General features: G+C 29.7%; 1 long non-coding RNA gene across 3 annotated transcripts; it reads right to left on the bottom strand.

Moving 5' to 3' along the window:
• Positions 1 to 317: 317 nt before the first annotated feature.
• Positions 318 to 11,892, bottom strand: LOC147801906 (uncharacterized). 3 transcript variants are annotated; one of them, XR_015430310.1, is made up of 4 exons: positions 11,186 to 11,892; positions 9,659 to 9,750; positions 5,897 to 6,120; positions 318 to 5,053 (listed from the first exon to the last, which is right to left on the bottom strand). It is a non-coding gene; the product is annotated as an uncharacterized LOC147801906 (long non-coding RNA). The 3 variants fall into 3 exon arrangements; XR_015430311.1 differs by having other exon boundaries at positions 5,897 to 6,066; XR_015430312.1 differs by having other exon boundaries at positions 11,186 to 11,399.
• Between the last annotated feature and the right edge of the window lie 382 nt (positions 11,893 to 12,274).

The raw sequence follows: 12,274 nt of genomic DNA, 5'->3' as shown, positions 1-12,274 counted from the left end.
AGTTTTTTTACAATATAATTGGAATTAACGTATGCTGATATACTTTGCTTTTCAATATAAAGAACATTTTGCATTAGTAAACCAGATCATTTTAAGTGCCATAAAACTTTTGTTCTCTACCATGCCGAGTAAACTGGTTTTGAGTGGATTTTAAGTAAATTTTTGTAATTTTTCTAAATTTTTCTAAAAATTAATTAATAAGAGTTCGTGCTAAAGTATGTATAAAAGAACATCGGTTATAGCGATCCTACTACGTAACCCAACAAAAATGTTCTTATTTAATAAAAGACTAAAAGTAAACTAAAGGTAAATTTTATTTCTGTCCAAGACAAATTACAAACTTTTACAAATTTAGCATTTTAAAGTATCAAAGCAATAATTCAATACAAAATACTGAAAACATTCGCCACTAAATCTATTTAATAAAAAAATTTAAACCAATATTACATTTACTATTTTGTTTCTACACAGCTGGAGATTTATAAATGGCTAATTATATAAGTTAAAATAGTTAAATAAACAATAACGTTATCTGAAACTATTCTAATAAAATTTTTGAACATGTGATTGCAACATTTTTAAATAACGAAACTTAAAAAATTTATGAAAGTTCACTTTTAAAATTCTGTTCAGTTAAGTTTAGCTAAAAGTTTAAATTTTGTTTCGCAGTTTTGAATTTTTATCTAATCTCATTTAATTAAAGCCAAAATTGAAGGAATCATTTTGAAAAAGGGGTTTCTTCAATGGATCCAAATTGAAGACCCTTTTACAAAATGACAGATTCAATCTTAGGCTTAAGCTACAATAAAATTTAGAATTTTAAACTGAAATAAATTTAAGAAAAATATAAATTAACGTAGTGAGTATAATTTTTAAGAGCTTTTTACTATTACTATTAAAAAAAAGGTCTAGTTTTCAAATGTAGAAAGTTACAGAACAAATAAAACTGCATTGTCATACACAATTTTAAATTCATAATTAAGATATCGGAAAATTTAGTAATCCAGACAACAAAATGATTAATTTAGAAAATTATGTTTATAATATTTTGATAACTGGTTTAAAATTTAGTATCTTTGAAAATTCTAAAAAGATTATAAACTTGTTCAGCGACCTTAGGTTTAATATGAAACAAACTACAGGATAAGCCAGTATTCATCTTTTAAAATAAATTTATACTAGGAGCATTTTTAGTGGCGAAATGTGTGCAAAAAGAGTGCTTTAAAACTAATATTCAAGACACATTACTCACCAAATACTTATATATATACACAATAATATCGTTGACATCAACATTAAATATAAATTGAATTTCATACTATTGTAATACGATACATTTGTTATTAAATACACATTGTTTTAAAATAAACTCATTTAAGAATACAGATTGAGTCATGTAATCTAACCGATACAAGATATTTAAGAAAAACATTTAGTTTTAGGGTAACAAGAATTAAGATTTCAAAACAAAATTTCAATTCAAATTTCGTTACTTTTAACACAAGTTTAAAGCGAATAAGAAATTAAAATTATTGGTAAATTGTACTTTTAATACATGGAAAAGGGTAAATTTAGCGTTTAACATTTCAATTAAATTTTGGCTCATAAAAAATTCGTATAAAATTTGCTTATTACACTTAAACCTTTTATTTATTTGAAAGACTTACGTAGAATTGAAAATTTGGAAAACTATTAAATGCAAATACTGTTAAATTACTCCAAATTTAGAAAAGTTTTGCCCTAAGACACTCCAGAAATTTGTTTATCGATTATTAGCACTTAAAGATTAATAAAAGTCAAAGTCGAAACTTATCTGCATCGAAATAAATGCTGAAAATGGCAACTATAAATGTTCGCTTCTGTAGTTTATATATTTTAAGACTTGGAAAGTTAGAGCTGCATTTTAAATTTTGGTATAAAAATTTATCTTTACATCGATCGCAAATCTAAGATCTAACAATTCTAAGTTTTAAATTCAGAACGATACAAAGTTTAACGTTTATTTTAAGATCTTCCATCAAAGGCAGCCCTCATCCACATAACGCTTAGATCCCTTTTTTTTTTGAAAATATTTTTAAGAGATTATATTACTGTCTTTATCTCAATGAGTTGTCTAGTTCTAATAAACACTTTTAAAGCGCTGGGGGATTTTTCAGGGCACGAACCTGCGAAACTAAAATTGCAGTCCAGGACCTTACTGTACTCCACCAAACCCTTTAAAATTTTATTCATGACCTAGTTTAAAAGTTTCTATGTTGTTCGGCTGTAAGTGCTAGAGTTCCTAGGAGTCTCTGTCAAAGTTCACGTTTAATAGTAATATTAAAGTAAAAGATTAAATCCTTATTTTTCCTTCAATGTTACTTCAACTCTAAATCAAATTATCAGTAGTTTTATTATAAACTTTGGAGTCTTACCTTTATTAAAAATCGCAACACACATTTGCCCTCTTATAACTATAAAACACTTCAAGCATCCAGATTTCCCCTCTAGAGTTGTTTTAATATGTTTACGAACAAATAATTTCTGAAAATTTTTATATTTGAAGTTTTTTTAGTTTAAACACTTCGGTTTTATAAAAAGCTCCGTCTACTCAAGTTAAAATTTCTTAAACTGGAAAAATTAAAAAGGGTTTAGTTAATAATTGAATTCTATTTAAACTTTTGGTTTAAAAGTATTGTGCATATTGACTGGAGCTTTGATTTCGTTACAAATAGTTTTGTATTGGCACGAAAGCTCGTATTATGAGATTTGAGGGGCTGCAGACGCAAAACTATATGTTAATTGAGCAACTTTTTACATGACTTTTGTCTTAAAGTTTATGTAATTTTAGACAAATCTGGGGCTGTCATTGAAAGCAAATCTCTTCATATTTACTTTCTATTTAAAGTAATTTTTTCGAAAGAGTTTCTTTTACATTCAGATTCTATAAAATATTCATGTCAAAAACAAAACTAGTAGAAAATTAAGTCTGGCTAGAACTAAATGGAAACCTGGTTTTCTAGGTAAAATGGACTTGAAGGTTTGAATGAAGCTATAGTTATAAAGTTCTCTCAAATGTAATAAGCGCAATTCGTAAGCTGTAAATTTATAATAATTGCCATTAAAAGGACCTTTTTATAGTGTTTGAAAGTTAGTTTTTACCTTAAAGAACTTGCCGTGATCTTTGAAACAAAAATTCTTTAAAAATTTAGTAATTCAAAAATTTGATTTTTATTAAAAAATAAAATTTCCGGTTAAGTTATGAATTTTTCAGCTCAGTTTCTATTCAGTCCAATCCCAATTATAATTTTACTTTTATTGAAAAAGATGTTTAGTCTTGTATTCTATTCTTATTCTACTACTGAAGCAGCGAATTAGTGTTATGGTTAATGTTAAGGTATGTTACGTGATTATTGAACAGTTAGTCATTATCTGGCTACTCCAGCAGCAAATAAGAATCATTAAAACTCACAAATTTGTGATACTTTAAATGTAATTTATCTATTTACTATTAGTAATTTGACTGGACTAAATAGAGTGTTACTTTTACAATATTAGCTACTTGCTAGAATAAAATTTTGATATTAGTTATCAACTACGTTGAAAATTGAGACAAGTAAGCATTTTTATGGAAAAAAAAACTTATTAAATTTTCCAACTGCAATTACACCAATATTATAAAAATCTTTAGATTTAAGCTGAATCACGCAAGAACAATTCTTTAGAAGTACTTATTTTTGAATTTGTTTTCTCAACTCATTTTAATTAGAGCACGTAGACTATTAAAAACTTTTAATTATATAATTAAGCTTAAAAGTAACATTCATATAGTCCCCCCCCCTCACTTCCGCCATAGGGTTTTTAGAATTTAGTAAAATAAAGAGTCATAAGTCCATTTTTTTTCCTAACTGAAAAGCAGGTTTACTGTGAAAGCAGAAAAATTTTATGTTTTATAAATGCCCTAAAACTGTTCAATTAAAAATTCGTTCTATAAACTTGGTACCGAACGACGTAAATATAAGTTCAGTTTCTGATATTCAAAATCAGATACTTCTGAATTATTAAATATAACTTTAAAAGCATTTTTAGTCTGTTTTGTGCATCTATAAAAATACCAAAATTTCCAGCAAAAACTTTGAGAATTGCTTGACATTTTAAATTTAATTATTAATTGAATTAAAAAGGGTGTGATTCTGAAAACAATTAACTTTAAGTTGAGTCAAGAAAAAAAACGCTAAAAGAATTACAATGAATGTTTTTATTTGAAAGCACTCAATTTTATTACTTTCACAATAAGAATGCTAGTTGCTTCTAATTTTTGTGTCAACAATCTAAATTTGGATAAATTTGGCGAAATTAACACTTAATTAAGCAATTCCGAAGACTGAGTGATCGTCCGATGTTTTAAATTATAATAGCGCAAAGGATAACTTGAAGGACAAAATACCTGAGCAGAGTAAAAATCTTACATTCTTCTCGATGACTTCATAAAACGTCCCATATTATCTTAAATCAGAATCTCAAATTTCGGGTAAGGAAAGAAGTTTTTCATAAATTTTAAAATTCGGTGAGGGAATTAGCGTACTTAGAGATGTTCTCTATATGCCCTATATTTTTATTATAAAATGATATTTTTGCATCTAAAAGTATTTGCTTTTACCAATATTTATTGGAATCTTGTAATTTGACACATTAAAGAAAATGTTTAAAAATAAAAAGTTAAAATTTACGAGCATCTGTTTGCTCCTTGACTTTCTATAGAGTTTAGGAATATTGTAGTCACAATTTAATTGAAATGTTTTTAATTATATCTTGCTTAAAAAGAATTCTTAAGGCTATTTATTAGAAAAGTAAGATTGAAACTAATATCAACGATCTAATATATCTGCATGAGTCAAGATTAACATGTGTAGGCAATTAATGCGGTAAGTGTACAAATTAGGAACATTCCACATAATATAAAAAGAGTTCTTGACCTGTATAGAGTTCTATTTCAATTTGTTGCATTCGACGTTCATCTTCATGCAGTGAACTATGAGTGTTCATTCCAATAGAAGTGAGGACGGTAATAATTCTGAAAAAACAAAAACAAATCATCACTTTCATAATTAGAGATAAAATGAGTGTAAATACTTTGACAAATTTCTTTCAAAAATTACTGGAGTGGTAGCAGTTTAAAACTTCCGTTGCAAACTAATCTTAAAAATGAAATTTTAAACTGAAACTGAAATGGCTCTGGAATTAACCCGTCAATGTAAATAGATTTAAATTTATGTTTTAGTGAGAAAATTTTTTCAACTGACATGAAATTCAAGTTCAATAACTAATATTCATTTGAAACTAAGATATAGTGCTTAGAAAAAACAAATATTTAAATTTAACACAAGTTTAACAGTTAAAGTTTGAGACGTAACTAGATTTAAAATATTGTATTATATATTATAATACTTTAAAAAAATTACTAACAGAAACTCGAAATTCCGAAGACATAGTCAAACAAAATTTGAACAGAATAAGAATTTGTATCTGGGCTATCGTGGTTTCATATACACGATGGTAGAGTAAAAGGTAAAGCAAAAAGGTTTTGCGTGCACAAAACAGTTGTAAAAACTTGTCTTTAGCCAGATTTTGTTTAACTTTCATTAAAACAATCTTAAAAGTCTGATTTCCGTAAATAGCAAAGAAAAAAACTGACTTCCACTTTCAAATATAGATTAGTGTCTTAAATTTAATAAATTCAAAAACTACGTAGTTTTATTACATAGTTTAAAATATATATTTTAGAATACGCAAAAATTTCTAGTAAAAGTTTTTTTAAGATAAATTTTATGGCAAGCTTTATTTAATTTTTTAAGACTCATGCAAGCAATTTTTGAGAATCTCAAATTGCACAGCTTACTACAGCTTACATACACACCTTGTTTCGATGTCCTTAAAGCCAGAATTCATTTCTGGTTACTTCTGTTAATCAAGAAAATGTTGCTAGTTCTTTCCATGTTGTGAAATTCAGGCATCCGGTGAGCAATAGTCAGGCTGCAAATTCATCTCTTACTGTGAAATTCAGGCATCCGGTGAGCAATAGTCAGGCTGCAAATTCATCTCATACTGTGAAATTCAGGCATCCGGTGAGCAATAGTCAGGCTGCAATTAAATATTAACTAATTACTGGACCGTAAACCACTTACATTAGTAAATGAATACTTTCAAAGTGATTTTTAAAAAAAATTTCAGTTCAAAATGTTACGGTAAAAAAGTGTACAGATTTTTTACAGCCAACGCACTAAATTAAACCATTTTGATTGGAAGAAAAAATGAAGCTGCTTAAAAAATATTTTTCAATCAAATTGTTTTTAAACTTCAGATTCATTTAATATTACACGATAAAAAAACGACACAGTTAAAGGGAATTTTTGTTTGACAATTCAGTTTAGCAACCAGGTGGCTGATCCATTACTTATCATTGGAGAGGAATTTTACAAATTTTGCCATTTAACAAGTTAATAAAGCTTTCCTTAAACACTGCAGAAAATCTCAATTCACAGAAGCTTTTCAAATGATATAAATTTTAAGCAAAGAATTAATCAGATCATAAAATTCACGAAACCCAACTCATTTTTTGATCCCATAAGTTGCTCTTTATTACACAATGTTCTAAAAACTTCGCATTGTCTGCTTATTCTTATTAGCCAGAAAAATCACTGTATTTTATCTCAAGATTTCTTTAGTTAGCAAGAGCATAATTAAATAAAAATTATCTGTAAATTACTTGTTATTCTGTTTCAATCTATGTATAATCTTTACTTAATAGTGTTTTGAAATGCTCTGTGCTTAAACACTTCGTTAAAGTTATGATCCTTTATTAAGTAATTTTATATTAGCATACTAAACATTTCATAAAAATATTTATAAATATCAGCTTTACGATTTTTAAATAGTCGATTACGATATTTACATTTTTGGTAAGTTATTTAAAACTTTCAAAACATGCTGTTAAAATAATGACAAAAGTGAGACATTTTTGACTAGTAGCACTACTAAGTACCAAATAATCTACCCGAAAATTTAATAGAAATTTAAAAAGTCTTGCATGTTGAGCTAAAAGACTGATATCCCAAACAGAATCAGGAACTAAATTAGTGGATACATTAAAAACCTTTGATCTTTTAATTTTTATAAATTGAAATTCTCTTGTTAATAACGGGTGTTTGGGAGGCGAAGCCTGCAAATGAAAATCAAATTTAGAAATTAAATTTAGTTTTACCAGTTTTTCAAATTCTATTTTAGGGTTCTGTAATAGAAAATAGTTGTCAAGGCAATTTTCTCGAAATCTACAAAAGATACTCTTTTTACATTCGAATCGTAGTATTCTCGTGTAAAATAAAAAATTGCTTTTAAATCATCAGAACTTTGTATTTCTATCGAAATTTCATTTATAGTAGATAGAACTGCTAAGTACTGAGGATTGATGGGTGCAATAAAAGTCACGACCCGAAACCAACTACATACGAAAGCAGAGACATTGAAGACTTGAAGCGTTGATTAGCGGAGAAATAAAGCACATAATTAGCACGGCCAGTAACACCCCTACTAATTACTATCGTATTGTATCTTATGAATTTTATTTGACAATTTTACTAGTTTCTATTAATAACCTTTGCTGAAATAGAATTTAATTTATTAAAAATTTTATAGTTTGTTTTTATAAAATTTACGGGACCATTTACCCTGACTTATTTTACAAAATTCATTGCTTCAAATAGACTTCCTGTGGGAGATTTGTAAAATTGAATTCCTCATTTAATGGCACGACAAAAAGTTTGCGCGTAATCCAAAAAATGGCGACAACCGCTTAATAAAAAGTGTTGTAGAACAAAGAACAGTTCCAGAACATTGTGAAACAACAAGTTTTTAATGAATTACTTTGTGTAAAGTATCTGCCACCACTTTTGGTACTCGGTAGAGCAAACATTTATATTTACAGTAAAATAAGTACACACAGGATTCAATAAAGTTACTTTAAGAGACAATCTGATTAAAGTGAAAAACATTCAATTTAGATTCCATATAAATAGTGACTCTTTAAATAACATTTGTTTGAAAAACCATACAAAGGCGTTGTGTAAAGAGAATATTAAGATTATTTCAAAATAAGTTTAACAGAGCCGAAAACTAAAGTTTTCCCCTTTTTCGATTAACACCGTTTAAATTTTGTCTGAAGGCTCGATTTGGTTAAGGCTCAGTTTGGTGTTCTTCGCACTATTTTTAGTTTTTCAACATCAAGTTCGGAGAGTTAGTACACCAGTTTTCAGCGTGGTTAAAAGAATCCAGTGGAAATTTAAAGTTAAAAATCTACCAAATAATAGAAACCCTTTACCATTACTTTTGAATTTCAATGAAATACTGGTGAGAATATAGTTTGCAGAAAATTACTATCATAAAACAAAAGGTGGAAACATTAAACACATCGTTTCTAACTTAAAATCCTAGACTGCAAACTAGAAAATAATGAATTTGGAAGTAACTTAAAATTAAGCGAGTCTGTCTAAAACAAGAATGAAACTTAAGACACTCGCAAAAATCGAAAACTAGAAAAATGTAACTTTTGTCGAAGAATTATTAATTTGTTTTTGATGTACTTAAAAATATTCAGTTTAATAAATTGCTATTTAACTGTCCTTTCTTACTCCAAATTACACTAAATCTCAGTTTTAATTCTGTTAGTTTAGACCAAGACCGCTCGGTTGTTTCTCCGATAGAATCATTTGTGAATAATTTTACTGAACCAAGAGTATGACAATACGGATAGGAGTTTGTTGGACGAACATAATATACAGAATAATTTTGACTCTTTAAAACATGCGATTTTCAATGACAGAATCGGTTTGAATAATAAAATTTATGAAAAAGTTTAATTTTTCACTTCTGACTAACTATTTGATTGCTGTTGCTTAAATTTTATCAGTTTTGGATGTTACTTTGTCTTACAATTCGAAATTTTAGACTACAAAATAAAAAATTTGCTGGGAATTATCTTCGGTTAAATAAGCTTCATCAATGAGTGAGTCACCGTTTTTGAATGGATCTCCCGATGCATGAAAAGAAAATTCAGACCAGAAACAAAATTTGAAAGTTCTTAAGTCTCAAAACGAAAAAACAAATCCTGAATTTACAACTAAAAATACTTTTTAGCGGCGAATATTAGTTTCTATCTAAATTCATAGCAGTGTTGAAGACAACCAACATGCAATCTATAGATTTCACCCAAAGTGTATCGACGTTCGAAAAAAAAAAGAAAAAGGAAAGAGTATTTAATGTATGGTGTGAATGAGCGAGAGACTAGTGTAAGCTTCTACCATTATAAAAATTTCAGATTTATAAACATTTATATTATTAGAGCCTATAAATTCCTGAAAGCTAGATTCGGTATTATTGTGAAAAAGTTTCTTTATAAGATTGTTTATGTTTTTAACATTTAATTTAGAAAAATAGTGCAGTTTTTACACTGTACGCTGATTTCTTTTATTTCTTTGTGTTCCCAACCAAAACAAATTGTGTTTTTGAGAGGAAATTCTTCTTAAAGTTTAACGTTTACAAATGCTTAGTCTCAAAGAGTAAAGAAATATTTAAAGATTAAATCAAATCTTCATTAATAGAAACACAAGAAAATAAAAATGCTCACTTTTATTTTCATAGAGATTCCACAAGCATTGGTAGTTTTATAATCAGGAAAAAGAAACTCCATTCGTAATTAGATAAATCCAGTCAGAAATCCTGAATGAAGCAACAAAGAGTAACGTTACTTTTAAAAGAAACTAGTCAAATATATAATATACATTGATTATAAAATATATTGGATAATCGTAATGGAGAAATGCATATGAACTTTGCATAAAGTTTACGAGAAATTTAAGTAGATTGCAAATTTAATAGGGATCTGTATCTTTTGGGCAACAAATTTTATTCATAGTGGTCAGGAATCTAAAAAAGATACTGCCTTGTTAACCCACTGGAACAAGATTTATAAACAACCCGATATTATTAAAAATATAAAAATAAATAGAATGAATTGGATGGCCCACGTGATTCGAATGAGTGATGAAAATACAATAAAAAATATGCTGCTTTTTAAACCCATTGGAACGAGAAAGCGGGGAAGGCCGCTGTTAAGACGGGCTGACTCTGTGGAGTCAGACTTTCTTGCAATTTATGAAAAGAATAGGAGATAAATCGGAAGTCATTATGGAGAAATCTTCAGATGAAGGCATTGGCCCTCATTGGGCTGTCTGGCCAACCATGATAATGGTTAGGAAACTTTGTCCAAGTCAAAGGTGTATTTATTATTTGAGTACCCTAGCAAGTTTGAAAGTGTCCAACAAGATACATTTTTTGGGGTTATATAATTGCTATGTATTTTGCTTATATTATTAAGAAAAACATGAAACGATGATAGCCAGAAAGCACAGCAGAGCTGCGATTAAAAATTTGAATGTCAATCTGAAAGCGGCCGGAATTTACAACAGACTATCGTTTAGGCATTATATCGGAGATCCTTATAACCAGGAATTTATCGAATAAACTCACAAACGGGTCTGAAACTGTTGGAGTTTCAATTTTAAGATTCCAAATATGAAAGTTAATAGAAACTAATTAAAAAGTGGTCAAAAGGTCTACTTTGTATTATCCACTTTAATTAGAAGTACTCAATATATCGCCAGAGAAGTTTGTAATAATGTTTGAATGTAAAATAAGGATTCGAAACTCTGCAACAAAAAAAACTGCATAAAAAATAAATTATACGAGTTTTCAATAAGTAAGATTTTCAATAATAAGAACAATTGATTTTAGTTCTCTGTAAAAACTCTGGAATAAAAATTCAGAGTTGTATCTAGTAACAAGAATTTGTACGAATTCAACAACTACACAGGAAAAGGTTAACCAATCGAATATTACGTAAATTTTTTATATAGCGTGCGTAGATGCTTTAAGCATCTAAACGCTATTTAAAAATCCTAGTTCATCAAAATCTTATTTTCCGAGAATTAAAAATTTAGTGAAGCTTGTTTCATTTGAAATTAAATTATTTATTTTAGAGTTACTAAGACTTTTTCAACGACTATAAAGTTGATATGAATATGAACTTTTTTTATCTTAAAATAATTTCATACAAAAAATATTGCTGGTTATACCAAAATTAAAGTAAACTTACCTGTGAATATTGAAGCAACAACAGACGGTATATCCCACAATTTCAACTTTGCACGAACCACAGATACGTGAGTAAAGAACGAGCGAGTGTTGCTCTCTTTATATGAAAGGGTGAATGCTTGGGATCGCATCCGACTGTTCATTTTTGTCACAAAAACCATTTTTCTCTTCAGCTGCTTGCTTGACAGGAAAGGATTGATCACTGGTGGCTTCTCACAGTGTCCCAGAATATCACCGAATTCAAGCATCACTGGCTGTGTGTGGATGGGTGAATACTTCGATCAGTCTGCGCAAGTTCCGAGGGCGTGTGGTATGGGTCCTCATTAGTATGCTCTGCCGTAGCGGGCTCAACTCCACACGTAGGCTGCCAAGCTACCGAAGCGGAGTCGCCATCCCTGCTGCAGAAGATCAAAATAGTGATAGCATGTCTTCGGATCATGCTCAGGGATGTTTCCCAGACCGTTGCTAATAGCCCATTGTGCAGCTCCAGTGCAACGTAAATGAACTAGAACTACAACTATCTCTGATAGGGACCGTGGTAGCTCAGTGTTTAGAGAATCGGACTCTGGTCCGGAAGGGCCGGTGTTCGATCCTGGATGCCGCTAAGACCCATCGAATAAATGCGTTATACTTACTTGTAAAATCTGTGGAATCTAAAATCCTGTGGTGGGTCACCGAGCAGTACCGTGGGTACAGGGATTTGGAGAAATGTCCGTCCTCTTCAAATCTATGTCTGCCTTAAGAAAAATTGTGATGGCATGTCTTCGGATCATCCTCAGGGATGCTACTCAGACCCCCGCCTATAGCCATTGGCCAGCTCTAGTGCGACGAAAATAAATACCTACTAAACTAAACTCAGTCGCCCGACAGCCCATAGAGGGCCAAGGCCTACTGTGCACATCTCAGTTTTCTTGACCTTGGGCTTTGGGGTACAGGAGTAGATGTTCTGTTTAGGTGCTCAGTTAAACGCGGAACCTCCAGTGTTTAGCTCCTAAACATGCTTGGTACTCATTTATCGACCCACTGAAGGGATGAAAGGCTGAGTCAACCTCACCTCGAACGCAGGACCTGTGCCACGAGAGCGCGAAGC

This window comes from Parasteatoda tepidariorum, chromosome 11 (assembly GCF_982258835.1).
Source record: "Parasteatoda tepidariorum strain Cologne lab strain chromosome 11, Ptep-v5.0, whole genome shotgun sequence".
Taxonomy (NCBI): Eukaryota; Metazoa; Arthropoda; class Arachnida; order Araneae; family Theridiidae; genus Parasteatoda; species Parasteatoda tepidariorum.
Note: the sequence above shows the minus strand (reverse complement) of the source record. Positions and strands in the feature narration are given on the sequence as shown.